We start from the raw sequence: 17,061 nt of genomic DNA, 5'->3' as shown, positions 1-17,061 counted from the left end.
AAGTGAGATTGTGAATGGATTTTGGAAAATCAGCCTATATACAACAATCCTTTTTGTTTTCATTTTGATAAAAGCCTGACTCTGCAAGTACATAATGAAACTCTCATTAACTTTTTTAGGACCAAGATTTTGCTCATTGTGTAGAAGACAAATCCTTCTGGCAATTAATTGAAATACAACAGAGTGATGCATATAACAGCATGTGCTTGTGATTACTATTTTGTCGACACAAATTACAGGTAAAATACTGATGCAAAATAAATTAGACACAGTTCCATAACAAATTTCAGCATTATATCCATAGATTATATTGTAAGATATTGTTTCCTCCTAAAAATAATTTTAATTAATTGACATTTTGCAAGTGTTCTTTTGGATCTGTTAAATGCCCACAGCATCAGAATTTTTAGAGAACAGCAGATAGTTAGTCAAAATACAGTGCCACAGGACTTAGAGAGCTGCCGTTCAAGAATTTTATTCATGATTGCCAAACAGCACTCAGCCTTCAGAGACACTAAGCAAATGTGTTTAAAAAGAGCCATACCTCAGCCACCTAGAAAATGCCTGCTTTTAAGCTGAAACACCTCTTTGCTTTTGTATGTAGTGTTTTGAATTAGGTTCATAATAGCAAGCAATGTTTGAAAAAGGTCTGTTAGACAGCTACTAAGTTTATGCTATGGAGAGGTTCATTAGGCACAATTTAAAGGTCTACGATTGCACTCAGAAATGGAGTTTTAGTGTGTTTGATGATCCAAATATATACGGTTCAGTGGTCAACATTACAACTGTTTAAAATGCAGTGACTAATCTGCAACTTATCAATATATTACAAACCAACGTTGACAATGCCAGGTTCTTTGTTGATAATTTTTCCTTATATAACACCAGCTGGAAAATGTTTCCCTATTATTGATCATGCCACTTATCAGCTATACACAACATATTTCTTTGTACTTGGTACAAAATCTAAACAGTGTGGACTTGGTTCATTAACCTTTTGATATTGGGCAAAAGGGGGAGTAAGACACGGAGAGGAGAAGCACTAAAAGTAATTTCATTGTTATTTGGATTTTCATTTTGGCCAAGACATCTGAAGGGGAAAAGGGCACAAACTTTATAGGACTGAAATAGCACTTAGAGCCTGGTCTGAAATCTATAGAAGAGGAAGACCTTCTGCTGATTTAATTTTCACTGGTTCAAGTACTGAGGGAAAGGTAAGTTTCAAAAGCTTAAAAATTAACAGCACCCCTATCTTAGAGTGGTTTCCCTGAAGACAGATTGGAAGGAGAGCTGGACAAGGAGCTGGCAACAAAATCTGTAAAAAGCAGACAGAATATATCTTGTACTGTAAAAATCAAAAGAGAAATTCTGCACCAAAGCTCAGTACAGGTATTCAGAAACTGTGAAGTAAGGAATACTTTAGAATACTTAAAGAGACCTACAAAAATTTCAGTGCTCAGTATATATTCAGATAAAGTCCCCAGTACATTTTTAATATAATTTATCAAGTGCAGAGTCAGACTGAAATTTAGATTTAAGGGTACTTGTTAGATGAATCTGATAGGACTCTATATACAAATATGTATACATCAGCAAATAAACTGATAAGAAAAAGTAGCTAAGGTTGAAGAATCAAGCATAACACTAACACTTTTCAATTCAAGCTTTTTATCTAGGAAGCAGCTCATAATGATCTGATCCCCTACAATCTCTTTGTCATTCCTCATCTCCTTCTTAGCCACACCCCACTCCCAGTAACTTGAGCTCTTCATCCCAGTATGAGCCAGTGCTTAGACATGTCTTTTTATCCTGAAATTTCTAATGTTTTTGCAAGAGGAAAAAAACAGTGATTTACATTAAACATGTTTATGTGTGGAGAATCTGTATGGTAGAAAAGCCATAGTTTCAATAAAAAGGAAAAGTAACACAACAGACTTGTAAAGTTTAATCTAAAACCTGAAGTATTTCTACTGTCAGTGCCATCTCCCTCACTGCTCTGTCAGCCTAAGCTAAACACAGTCAGGCTATAACCAGGAATCATTCTAGAATTAACAGCCACAATACCAGTCATTTTGTCTTGTCAGAATTAAGTCTATATTTAGATCTCTATATACTAGATATCTAGTCCATATTCTAGCAAACTCCCAATGCTTTCACCTCTGTCTCATCAGAGATACTGTAGGCACAGTTACAGGTTTCTCAGTTACTGTGGCAAGGTAGATCAACTAGTTACTATGGGGAAGACACAGAAACACTTTCCTTGTTCCTTTTTCTTTTATTACTTCATACTTGCATATGGCTTAAGAATCATCAGAGCCTGCTCCCTCTGGTACATTGCAGTGTAATCCAGTACTAGAGCACAAAAATGTGGGAAACTACTCCAAAACTGAATCATTTCCAGACCACCAATAGCTAACCTCACTCTTACTTACCCCAAGGTCTTCTGCCTTCTCCACTACAAACTATTTGATTACTACCTCCTTCTTTTTGACTGAGCTACAAGGTATAATCACACATGTTTTAAGATCAGGCTTAATGGCAAGTAAATAAATTTACTGCATCAAGCATTTATTGTTTTCTTCCCTAATCTAGCTACTAATCCAACTTTTTCCATTAATATGATTTACATAAATAATATATTCAGAGCAAGTTAGCATCCTAGTCAGAGGTTATTTACAATTTAAGGAAATGCTCTTACTTTTATTAACTCCCCCAACACATATCCTAGCCATGGTCGCTAAACTTATTTTCATCAAGTTTCCAATGACTCCAGTGAAAAGGTTACATCAAGTGATATTTCATGAAAACCAGAGATGACACTTAATAAGCAAATAAGGGTTATTATTATCATTATGTAAATTAGTTTATAATTTATGTATACCTTTATATTTTATGTATACCCTTTTTTTGCTTTTTTTACTATTTTGGAATTATGTTGTAGATCTATACATCTTCTTGGAAATATGACTCTCCACATTTTTCTAGGTGCTTAATTCTAATTACTTAGAAACAATTAACAAATACTTTCCTGGTGTATTGTTTTTTTCTGGGATAGAGTTAATTTTATTCCTAATAGCTGGTGGTAGTGTTGGTTTAGGGTGTGAGATTAATGTTGATAACATGCTGATATTTAGTTGATGCTCAGTATTGCTTACTCTAAATCCAGGACTTTTTAGTTTCCCGTACTCTGCCAGAGAGAAGGTACACACAAAGCTGGGAGGGAGCATGGCCTGGACAGCTGACCTGAACTGACCAAAGGGATATTTCACACCATATAACCTCATTCTCAGTCTATGAACTGGAGGAATGTTGTCCCAGAGGGGCTGATCACTGCTTGGGAACAGGCTGGGCATCAGTCAGTGGGTGGTAAGCAACTCTGTTGAAGGTCATTTGTGTCTCTTGGGCTCCCCCCCACCACCTCTTTTTTAGCCAGAATTATTATTAGGATATTGTACTTTTTTTTCCCAATAATTAAACTCTTCTTATCTCAACCCATGAGTTTTACCTATTTTTTCCAATTCTCCTCTCTGTGTACAGAGAAGGAAGGGGAGCGAGTGAGTGAGTGAGTGGCTGTGTGGAGCTGGGTTGCTTGTTGGGGTTCTACCATGACAACTGGTATTGAAATATACTACACATATTGAATTGTGTTGCTTTTACAGAGGTAGCAAACATTTAAAACAAAGAAAAACTTTAATTTATTTCTAACCACAAAGGATGAACAGTCTGTCTACCATGCTATTATGCAGTGCACTGAAAAATCATGGCTGGGCTACTTCCAATGCTTAGTTCAAGCCCCCTTCTGAATATATGGCTTTATCTTTTATTCCTGCTGTTTTCTACAGTTTCATATAGATTTTAAAACAAAGGAATAATCAGAAAGCAATGTTAAGTCTTAATGCAACATTCAAGACATGTAACATGCCCAAGGAAGCAAGCTGCTCTTTCTTTTGTCTACTTGCCCCTTCCTTCCATGGGCCATTTTTCTCTTCATCTTGCAAGAAAAATCATAAACATTAAAAACAAACAAACAAACAAACACAAACAAAAAAAAAATGCTAAAAGACAGTAATGAATATCATTCTTCCTGGAAGACAAAGGAAACTGGATTATAAGAAAAGTAACAGTGACTTTAAAGCACAAAACCTGGCCTCAACAGCTGCTGCGAGTTGTCTCTGTTATGCCTTTCAATTCTGAAATGTCCTTTCCACCCTTTCTGGCAATCTCACCATTGATGACACAAAGCTTCTCTTGTCACAACTTGATCCTTCCAAAATTGGAAAGCAATTCCACTCTACAATGACACATGGACAATGTTTGGCAACCCATCTTTCTGCTCAAAGCAATATCCATTCTCATGCCCTTCACCCTCCTGCCTCAGTTTACCCTGGCCATTCATGGAGGCTGCCTGGCAGCTGTAGAAACTGGAGTGTCACATTCTGTAATGAAGTATTCCAGGACTGGAAAATTGGTGTTAATGTTGACCTAAGGATTTGGCTAATTAAAGCAATATATATTAGATATTAATATCACTGGCAGTTCTTAGTCAGCTCTCTGGACACTAATTAGATGTTCAGAATTCCACTACATGCAATCAGTGGAAAACATTTGTAGCTCGTCAGCAAAGCTTCATGAAAGAAATGAGAAATACCATCAACATTTTCAGCTACAGTCTTTTCCTATATTATTCAATTGGAAAAATGATATGTTGCATGGTTCACTATAGGCTTACACTAGCTTAACTCATAAAAGCTAAAGCTGTCCTTCTCTATTTGAAAAAGCCAATAAAAAAAATTAGTGTGAACTAATATTCCCATTGCATTTTTCCTTGAACTCCTCTGGGTGCTTAATTCTGCAGGTGAGTTTCCATTTTATGTTCTCCAGTCTCATGGTAATAGTTAGCTTAAAAATGCTTTAGACTAAAGGCAGTGACACATGCAAATATTTACCTCAATTCTGAAGAAGTTGCTTCTCTTACATTAGTCAAGTATGTTGGACTGGGCTTTTTTGTGTTTTTCTTTTCCAGAGCAAAAATAAATTGTTCAGAATAAAAATATCTTTTTAGGGAGATTTCTGATGTAAGGGTATAAGTAAAAAAGAGGAGGAAAGGGAACCATTGATTTTAGTGTGCAAAGTATCCCAGTCACATTAGTGAAAACTAATTACAAAGTGTTTTAAGGGTATAAGAAACCCTAGGATCTGCCCTAACAAGTGGAAATGGAATAGAGCAAGTCACTGCATCTTGTCACACATGTTGTAACTTCAACTGTAACTTCAACATGTTGTAACACTGTAACTTCAACTGAGTTCTCAGACTTACAGTGAAAGGAGAAAACAGTGCGATTACTATGACACACTCCTATAGGTTGTATATAAAAGCTAATGCAGAAGGCCAAATTTAAATTTTACCAACTATGAAGCTGGGTTATTTATTTCGCTACAAAATCTCTTTAGCATTCATGCCCTGTGTAAATGCCAAGGTAGTTATCAAGCACAGTCTCCATTTTCACAGAAGCAATGTTTCCATATTCTTTTGGCAAGTGTTGTGCAGGCAAAGTGTCACTGTAGCAGGTCTGAACTAGATGCGTTGTACTGTATTTGTGTATATCAGAAGTGAAACTTAATTTGTCTTTACATCAAGGGCCAAATGTTTTAAAGATTTTAAATTAAAACTGCATACTGCCTGCCATGCACAACTCAAAGTGGCAAACCACTTCACTTGCTGTATGCTCTGACTAGTGTTCATGTGGATTACATTTTAATATTAGGCTGGAAGCTTAATTATAAAGGATTATTAGCAGATCATGGGAGTATTGCACTGAGATAGGGTCATGCAGAGTAGAATATTAAGAGCTGCTGTCTAATCTTTGACCACTTTCTCCGTATCATTTTGGAATCATCATGCAAATTATGAGCACTACTCACAAAACCATTCAAGCATTTTCTTCTTCTGCCTTTCTCTGAGAGGTCTATTGATGGACCTCCTGAAGCAATCTGATTGTTCTGCAGGTAGGCTTTTTGGGACAGGGGCCATGTGTTTCCTTCATGCTTTTGCATCCTGCTAAACATATCCCTGGAGTCACAGATAATAATGTGCTTTGTATGTGGAAGTCCTGTGGCAGTAAAGACACTTTGGAGGATAGGAGATAACATGTGTGAGGGACATTGGAGTCAAGATAAAATATGTGCGTATAGAAAGTCAATCTGAAAATAGGTCATAATAAAATTGCAGTAGACTGTAAGTTTAGTAAAGGCAGTTAAGCTTTATTTGATAGGAGTGATCAGAATACAATAGCCAACACTATTTTTCTGTAGAGGGATGCAATGTGGTTTTAAAATAGCACTTATGTTGGCTTTTGTCACATTAACTGTGGGAACTCTGGTGGAAATACATTTAGGCACTTGAAGACCATAAGTTCAGAGATAAGCTTGGCTGATACCGTGAACAGCTTGCCTGAGAGGTAAATTGCATGCAGAAACTAAACATGACAGCCAAAGATAAAACACTTATTATGATTAATACCAGAAGATGTAACAGGCTTTACTTACTGCAGCCCCAGGAAACCTCACTTTTAGCAGATAATGTTTACAACTCCAATTGCACTCATAGGGCAACCACATGCTTTTTTAGTAGATGGTCTCTTATCTGTGAAACTTCTCACCCATGTGAATTTTAACTTCTGCATTATTCATGTGAATGTTTAGGAGATTTACAAGTCTGTGAGTTTTTGTACATCTATTAAAAACTTAAAACAGTCTGACAGCAAGACAGATTTTAAAGAATGCTGTAGATGAGGAATGTGTCAGTGTTGTTGTGAGCAGTTTATACTACGGAGATCGCTAAATGAACATTAGCTGATGTAGAAGGTGGCAAGAAAGGTTCACTCCCATATGTATATTGTCCCATAAATATCTTCAAAATGACCACACTGCATTCATTTCCTATATGACAAATGACAAAGTACTATTTCATTTAACTGCAATAAAAAAATTAGAAAATATCAGAATAAAATATTTTCAGCTTTATTTTAGCATCTCTTTCAGTTCTCTTTAAGTTATTCTAATTGAGATTTTTAGTTCCATTTCTGAAATTTATTTTGCTTTGGTAAACAAGAGTGAATCCTGAGGTGGAAGGATATTAATGCCACTTCTTTCAGCTCAGCAGAAAAAACAAATTATTCTTCTACTTTAAATTTAGCTCCATAATAATCAGTACCTATACTAGAGGACTATGATGCCAATATAAACCAGTAGAACACCACAAAGGAGATTTTCTTCAAATACAGTTTCCAATAGCAGATGAAAAGAGAATTTTTGTATTTGTTTTCATGCAGAATGAGTAACAGACAATGTGGAAAGCATTGGAAAGGAATATAAAAGCAACAGACAACCTATATGGAACATTAGTAGATGAAAACACTTTCTATAATATTTATATAATATATAATATTATTATATAATATATCATATTATTATATATAAAATTATAATAGAATATAATACAATATTTATATAATATATAGTATTTTGAGTTACTTGGCTTATTCTAAAATACAAATTCATAGTGGCTGTTAGAAAAAAAATATTTGGTTTCCTGATGGCTGTAGATTGGACCAGAATGCTTTTCTGATAATGATAAAACTATTTGGATGAAGTTCTGAGAGGACTATTGAACTTTTTAATAGTTTTTTTACAAAATTATTTACCTATCAAATCACAGAGTACCTGTGCATAAGCCAAGGAGAAGATCTCACCCTCTTACACATACACACACAAACAGAGGATGTATCTTTGAAGGAGGAAGCTTCAGGGAGAACATGCCCTCCTAAAAATTCTCCCAGAGCTAGGAATCTGCTCTCACTCAGCCAGAAAGACAGACTGACAGTGGTGATGAGACATCAGCAGCTCAAGGAAAGCAGCCACGGCCCTTTCTGTGTGGCAAATGGAAGCAGAAAGCAGATTGATAAGAATGGTGCTGTCACCCTGGGACTGCTCTCAATCAACACAAGAAGTGCTTGAAAAACCATGGGCAGCTGGAGGCTGGAGACGTCACTCTCCATGCCTCCATCCCTCCAGCCCCCTGTGACCCCACACTGTCTGCAGGGCATCCTGCAAATGGAACTTGCCTGCAACCTGGGTCAGACAGGGCTGATGTCCCCATGTCACTCCCAGGCCCCTGAGAGTGTGCAGTGGGGGTTGTTTTAGCAGATTTTAGTACAGCAAAGCTGCATGTGAACCGATGACTTTCCTACCAGTCTCCAACTGGCCTGTGTGACACACTGAAGAGAGTCTAATAACAGCTGATTTTTTTGCTACTCTGCCTAAAAGGCAATAAAAAGGAAATTAATCTTAGCTTGACTTAAAAGAATTTTTTAATTTATTGAGGAAAAGCAGTAAAATTTATTTGATTCCATATTGCCAGGAGGACTCCTTGTTTTTTTTCTGTTTGGGACCGTCAATGTTAAGGTCTTTTTCAGAAAGCTAAAGCACCCTAAACAATGGTATAATTTTGAAATCACAAGCATAGTCACACACTTATCTCAAATGAATAGTTCAGAACTTCCCAACAAATGCAACCTGATTTTATTGCAGCTTTCATTCCACAGATTCATCTCCTGTGTGATCCCAAAGTGTTCTCTTTCTTATTTTTGTTTGCTGGTCAATGAAGTCCTGCATGGAACAAAATTTGACTCAATTCCAGGTCTCTTATGACACTACATAAGTGCATGTATGAGCAACAGAGAAAAATCTCATGAGATAAACTCCAACACTGTAATAGAACCAACAGTACACTATCTCCAGAGAATATATCACTTGCAGAATAGGCTTTTATTTATCAGCTTAGAGAATTGATTAAATTTCAAAATCAAACTATTCCATATGGGTAAAATAACTTTGAACTTGTATCAGCCATATCATTGCTGCCATATCATTGCTTTATGTGTATGCGGTCCTCAAATTTTTATCTGCAGAAAGGAGCAATAAATAATAAAATCCAAAGTGATGAGTCAAGAACTCCATACTTCTTTGTTTTTGCTTGATTTCTTTCCAATTTTATTTTTAATACCTTTTAACCAGTTCTAGTCATTTGTGAATATAGCTAATAAACAACCCTGTGCTCCATATGCTTATCCACTAACTTTAACAATATTTTCAGTGAGAAGGGTTCCTTAGTATGACACTAAACTTCTGGTCAAACTGGGCCATACGATCCACTAGTTAAAGAGTCAGCAGCATGACAGCTAAGCATTAACCTGTTACATGACAGCTCAACCTCAAATCCCAGCTCTGTACATCTAACCTAGCAGACCTGAGCATCATTCCTTTCTTTCTCTTGAATGTTGTCACTTGCAATGGGCAAAATTTCTTGGAATTTAGTCAGAATGTGTCAGGTTCTTCATGAAATAAAATAATATAAAGTTTATACAAAACATTTCTTCCCAAGCAGAAACAACATAGTATATAATTTCCTGGCAATAACTAAACTCTGAGATTTTTTTTTCTTAATTAAATTAAGCATTAAATCAATGCAGCAGATTTATTTTCCTGTTTGTATTTTTTATTAATTAAATCTGCACCATCTGCCTCTGTTTATCTGTTTCACAATCCTTTCATCTATCATTGTATGTTTATATTTTAAATGCATATTAGCTTTTATGATGGATTTTGTAACTGCAGAATGGTGGCTGCAAAGGCAGTTGTCCTGAAAGGATAATTGAAAGCTACAAAATAGCAGCACAGAAAGCCCTGCAACCCAGAAAAATAAGGGACAAAATAATCTAACAGAATTGGTAATCGAAACAACGCTTCCTTAACGAGAAGTCATTTAAACGCAGCAGCATAACACAGAGAGACCTCTTCTACATGAGCAAGGATGTGGGATTAGTTTCTATATACTCACATTAATAATTCAGAATCCAAACAGAAGAATTTCAGATCTGTCAATCTAACACATAAAGCACTCTTTTTATTAAAATAGTCAGCTTTCCCCCTAAATGGATATTAAATGGTTCTGTTTCCTGTAGTAGAATGCAAGTTACAAAAAAATCATGTGTGTGTAAAATATTTACTCATAGACTTGAGCTCTCCTCATCTGACATCGAGTTAGTATTTATTTCTAGAATTTTTCTCACTTAGAACGAAAACCTCTAAAAATTTCCTGAAATCGCATATTGCATCTCCAAGTACATGGATCATTATAAAGAGCCCTTAAGATAAGACTAATTTATATTGAATTTCAGGTGGCACCGTTCCCCCCAAACAACTGAAGCCGAGTACTGTTTGCCACAATTAATGGAGGCAGCCTCATAATGTTCTTTCAGCATGAAAAATACAAGAAGTATAATAACTTTTAATGCTGAATGGCTGAATAATAAAACTTTCTGTTCTGATTTATGTCATAGACAGTAGTAAATTATGATTTTTCCCACAGTTTTGAAGTACAATAAGTGATAGAGATCATCTATCAGAAGTTATCTGGTGCAATCACATTTCTTCAGAATTTTTGGGATGTTCTTGTAACAAATTTTTAATGAGCTCATACATAGATATGAGAGACTTGTGGTAAGAATTTAAATAATTGTGATTTGATGAATAAAGAAACAGTCTTGTTATCTTGTTATATAGAGAATACAAGCAATTTCTGTAGGTGTAGGTCATTGATTTAAAGGTAATAGATAAAGAAAAAGCCAAGAGGAATAGGGGAATCATTTCTCAACCAGTACTGATTGACACAGGTATACAAAACCCCATATCTTTCCCTCTTTTTATACAACTCTGTGAAATTTTCCTTTTATTCAATTTAATTTGGAGCAGGCTAAAGCATTTTAGGTTGTTTTATTTTTTAATATCTGAAAACGTAAAAACGGTAAACACATGTAACAATCTAACTATCTATGAGTAACATAAACAATCAGGCTGAGCCTTTCTCCAGCAGTCCTCTCCAGGCCAGTTACAACTACAAATACCAAGCTACAGGTGACATTTAAGAATAGAAAGAATCACACAGAATGAGCTTCTAGAGAGGCATCATCTGTTTTTCTGTAAAACCGTTTTGGTGGAAAATTCCACTGCACAAAGGCCATCCAATGGGCAACGATCTGACTGAGCAGTTCTCACATCATTGCACATTAGCAGTAGAAAAATGACCTTGGTATGTAACAAAGCCAAGTCTCCTCATTGATTTGGAGAAAGAGGAAGGTTTAAGGACTGTATTCTGGCTCCTTATCAAGTTTAAATCTTTACCAGGCATGATTCCAGTGGAAATCCAAATCCACAGTTCTTGAAGGATGACCATTTCTCCTAAATTACCCTCAGACAGCTTGAGACAGGTCTAATTTCCCTAAAGAAGTGCAAGCCATCCTTTCGGTGTGCTCCTTCCATGTGTCCTGAGCTGTGATGTACATACCACAGCCATTCTCGCACTGCTCACAGAAGTGTCCCACAGGTGCAGCTATGGCCCTGCTGTTCAGCAAGTCAGCCAACAAAATTCCTTCCTCCTCTTGACACATGGGAGGTTTGGATGCATACTTTTCATTAGCTCAATGCAGCAGTCCATCCTGAACTGTCCTATTCTAAGTATAAAGAAAAGCCAAACCTTCATACTTCCAACTCTCTGTCACTGGCCTACAAATAATCTTAAACTCGGTTTATGTCTTCCTGGGTAAATTTATATGCAGGTTTTGTTTCTGTCTACCAGATGTATTCTTTCTTAAATGTGGAATCATTTTAATTTAAGGTCTAATCCCATAAAAACTTGCCACCCTGCCTTTTTGGCCTTGCAAAACTTTTTTATTTATTTTCATCTTAAGAACCATAAGCCTGTCAAAAGCTTTTTGAAAGAAGCCTCTAGCTCAGTAGCCAGAAGTTATTTATCAAACCTGAAAAGGGCAGTCCTGAAACTGTATTCTTTTTTAACCTACTTGCTAAATCTGAAAAAATATATTAAGATTTCTTATTTTATAAGTTAAGAATCAGTTCCTTTTTCTTCAATTGTACTTAAGAAGTTCCACAGATTCCAGTGGAAGATCTGTGGAAGAATATGTATGGGACAGTAATTTGAGACTGCACAATACACTATCCTTCTGCTAAAATCAATTATTTATTGACTTTGGATGCCTACTAAAATCTCCATTTTTATCATAGGCAGGAATAAATGGATACAAAACATGTACCTCAGAACTCTCCAGATTTAGGCCAGAAAAAACTGAAACTATCTTTGAATCAGATATTTTGTGACTTGAGCAGGAATTAATAATAAACAGAAAAAAAATGTGTTCATTAATTGGTTCTCAGCTATGCGTGGATAATATCTTTATTCAGTATTTCACCTTCAGTTTAAGTGTATAAACCAGAAAAAGAAATAAGAAAATACTAGTAATCATATCATTTTGATTTACAGATGTACAGGCCTCAGTTGGTGATAGAGGAGCTCCAGGGGACATAGACAGAATGTGGTTCTACTTCCCCTCCTAGAAATGAAACCTCCTAATAATGGTTTTGAGCTAAACTCAAGTATTTGTTCAATATGTGGAGAATCAGACCTTTCATTGACTTCAGTGAGAAATTAGGAAGCCAAAAGAATCTTTTTGCCCACAATACTCAAGCATAAGTGTACCAAGTGTACACATACACTTGGGTGAAGACCTGAGAGTGTTTGACAAGAAGCTCAGCCTGCCCCGGCAATGTGCACCCGGGGCCCAGAAAGCCAAACGTGTCCTGGGCTGCATCCAGAGCAGTGTGGGCAGCAGGGTGGAGGATCCCCCGCCACTCAGCTCTCATGAGACCCCATCTACAATGATGTGTCCAGCTGATCTTTAAGGACCCTTCCTACCCAATCCATTCTCTAATTCTATGATACACCCCCAAATTAGTATATGAAGACACAGGCACGCAAATCATTGAACATGGTAGGTGGAGACTGGATTCACTGCAGATCAGCTTTCTATACAAATGCAGGACCCAGCACCTCCAGACAACAATCCTGCTTGGCAACCTACAGGTTTAAGAACTGGAATTCAGAGCTCCCCCACAAGCACACAGGGGATGCACAGTAGCTGCAACATGTCTGACAAGGCACTTGTGCACTGAAAATCGATCGTGGAGGACTGCAGGGCCTCATTGTAGGTCACTGTGGCCTCCTGTCTCAAAGGAGTCTCAAAGGAGAACTGCTTCCAAGACAAGTAGGTATTTCTAAATTATTTCTAGGATTATTAAAGCATGCTCTCCATACCAGATGTGAGCTCTGCAGGGGCAGCTGAACTCTGCAAGTCTACTGGAGTGCATTAGAAGAGTGGGAAGCTCTATGACCACAGGAGGAATGTGGGGCTTGCCCATTCCTGCTCAATTTCAAACAGCACTTCTGTGAGTGTTTAGGAGACAGAGACATTTAGCTGTACATTTCTCTCTCTCCTCCCTTCACCCTCCCCCTCGTCTTTATTATGGTAAAGTGTTTCATGCATTCACCACAGTATTTCCTTTAGCAAAATTCTTCCTTCTGCCTCAGGACCATGCACAACCTGGCACTTGGGGAAAATTTTTGGCTACTTTACCATATGCATCATGTCTAAAAATAAATCTGTGAGCTTTTTCACTACAAAGATAAAAAGGTCATCCTTCCTCTGCACAGGCTTTGGTTCATATTTGAAAAAGAACTGCTGTGAAATATGACTTTGTTGTGAAATGTCCATAAATGTAAAAGATCAACTGATTCAGACCTGCCAATTTATTTTATCTTACTGGCAACCAATTTCCTTATAATGCAATTGAGATCTGACCTAAATAAGTGATATTACTTTTAATGAGGTCATGCGCAACCTCTCTTTCTCTTTCATTCCTAAATGTTTATTACAACTAATTTCTTTAAGTGAATGAATTTATTTCTGGGTGTAGGTTTTTTCCCTTCACAAATTACATATCTATTAAAATGCCACATATGGGAGTGGTAACCATATCTTTGTATAGACTTCTCATTTTTGCCGATTTTACTCTGAGAGTCTGGCTAGCTTCACAAAGTATCCAGATAAGGCAAATTGCTCATGTCATGTGAACTATCTTACAGAAAAAAGTCCTACCAATGGCTTTAGTCTATCTGTGCCAGTAAACTGTATAATTATTTAAATTGTTATACAGTGTTAAAAAATCAGTCAATAAAGAATACAAGAAAATTATCAAGTTTCAGTTTGGGCTGAAAAAAATTGGTGAATTCTATTTGTGCTGGAGGTAGGCAATCTATCAAATTCAGAGAAGTAGCCTGACATTTTCTGGACAAACTGATGAAGTTAGCATGTAAACAAAAATCAAGATTTTTTTTCTGTATGTTAAGAAAGCATTGCATCATGGGGTGCATCAAAAATTATTTAGGAAGGTTGCTCCTTTTAATTCATTTCAAAACCAAGCATTTCTAAATAAAAGCTACATGGGCTCTTGGATGAATTATGTCCTTTGTCAAACATTTCACTGCCAGGTCACAGCCCGCCATGAATCAAACAGATTTTGTGAAATCTGTAAATGAGAATTTCACTCTCATCAGAGAGAGAAATTGCTATGGGATGGAGGGAGGTTTATTATTAAAATATGGCTTTTAGGTGACAAGACATAACCAGTCTAAATGACTTGCACTTTGAAGTTGGAAGCTGTGAATGACAACAGTAATGACAAGGAGTATCAAGAGAAGACTAAAAACCAGTTGAATGAAATTCTAGCAGGAGTCTGATTCTACATTGCTTCACATCATCTTCTAGTCACAGACATTCTTACAAAGCCAATATGAAATTTAGACAGGTTTTTACCCTGATTTTACACTAATCTCTTATACTAAAGGGTGGACAAGCAGCTCAGATTTATATTTACATTTGTTTTGACCTTCTCCACATTTGAATGATACATATACTGTTATCTAGATACGTGGTTTTCATACATAAGAATGCTTTATATAGTTACAGAAGATCTAAATGTATATGTTTTAAATATATATTTATTTACACACATGTATATTTCCCTTCTTTATTGCTGAAAACTGAAACTCTAAGAAATCCTTTTCATGCAAATAAATGAAGAGCAACTTGAGTAACTAGCTTTAGTCTATATCTACTGGATAATTTCTGATGTTTGCTTTCAGTTTTAAGCCATGCTTGCATATTATTACCAGTGACAGTAAAGCACACATTTGTAGGTAATGCTCTAATCTCACAGCCAACTCCAGTAATCTTGCCCTATGAAGGGCTTCTGAATGAAATTGTTTTACTGACAATATGTATGTGAAATACAACAGTTGCATATGCATGGCAAAAATCACAGACGCATAACTTAGGTAAAGTAAGAGGAAAAAGGTAAACAGTCCATGGTATGCAAATGTTTTCTAGATCATCCTTCTAATTCACAGGCAAAAATAGGTTTTTGCTGCAAAGAGACAATTCTCTAAGCCTTTGTTTCCACAGGGAACACACTGCAGGAATTCAGTGTGACTTTCCCGTGTTGTCAGCAATATATACACATCTCCTGTGTAGGCAGCTCTCTACAGCACTTTTGTACTCTGTTTTGAAAGTGGGATAATCCCTCCAACCTGGAACTAATTTTATTATTATGTGTGCATGTGGGGAAGCTAACATACCATAGCCGATACTTCATACACACAAAGCTAACTATGTAGTAACATCCCTATGTGTAGAGAAACTCTAATACCATGGAAGAGGACATAGGAAAGATTTTGTAATTTAATACCTGTTTTTCTCTACCAACTTTTAGGTTTCAAGCCCATTAGTTTAACGTGATTTACCCACACAATCTCCATGCTTTTTTGTTAGCTAAAAAAATTACAAGACTCCGGTCCAGAAAGAAAATTTGATGTAACTGCTGTACTGCAGAGGCTTCCGCAAGTATCTGAGTTCACGTTAATAGATGTATGGTCTAGCATAAATATACCCAGATGCATAATGTATTGTTATGATCTAGTCTTTTCTATCAGAATCTAAATAGTGATCTAGTCCATTACATTATAAAAACCTCCCATACTGAAATCAGTCAAATAATAAACAGAGAATACCTGTGAATACAAGGGCATATTAATTCTCTCCTTTACTCAAGGACCATGTTACCTATTTGAAAGCACATGATTACTGATCCTTTACAGTATCCATAAATCCCTCTAATAATTAATCTGAAGGAACATGTGTGATCAGAAGGTGCAGTACACAGAATCACAGTGCAGTACAGTTAACTAATGCAGCTGAACAGTAACAGCAGAAACAATATATAGGCCTCTAGGAATCATTCCTATACCCTCATGCAAACTGTTGGATTAATTCTGTTGATAGTTTGTCAGTGACTGATTCACTGATGGAAACACCAATGGGAAACAAAGCACAATGGAAACAGCAGGTTTTGACACCCTGGCCTAACATCGGGCAGAATTCAACAACAAATCACAGAGTATCTGAGGCTGAAAAACAGTTCTGGAAGTCTGTAGTCTAATTCCCCAGCCCAAAGTAGGCTCAGCCAGGATAGATGGCTCAGGGATCCCAAATCAAATTTTGTTGTTTTTTTTTTTTTCCTTTCTTTTTTTTCCATCCTCTCAGCATTTTGAGATCTTTGGATTTCCTTTTCTTGTTATGAAATATTCAGCTATGTTCTGGTGCTGAACAAAAATCACACTTGAAGCACGGAAGCTCAGTAGAAAAGCCTGGTAACTAAGGTTCTTATGTTCTCACATCTAGAAGGTCAAGCATTATGTAAATAAAAATAGAGACTATGAGACTTACAATACAACCACAAAAAGTGGCCTTATAATACAGTGCAAATAGATGAAAATTTGTATATATTCAGTGGTCTACTTCATGTGACTAAATCCAGTTTTTCAGTCCTATGCTTCATGTTACACCTCACTGAGCCCAAGAGACTGAGAAAAACTGTTACCTTTCACCATATAATTTCATACTGAATTTTGGAAAAAAATCTGCAGTTGCAAACTAGGTGGCACGAATTCAAGAAAAAGATTCAGTGGATGCTGTGAGAGAACTCTCCTTGTTCTGCAAAGCTCTACCAAGAGCTCCCACTTACAATAATGCA

The sequence above is a fragment of the Poecile atricapillus genome, chromosome 4, assembly GCF_030490865.1.
Source record: "Poecile atricapillus isolate bPoeAtr1 chromosome 4, bPoeAtr1.hap1, whole genome shotgun sequence".
Taxonomy (NCBI): Eukaryota; Metazoa; Chordata; class Aves; order Passeriformes; family Paridae; genus Poecile; species Poecile atricapillus.
This window is presented reverse-complemented; position numbering follows the sequence as displayed.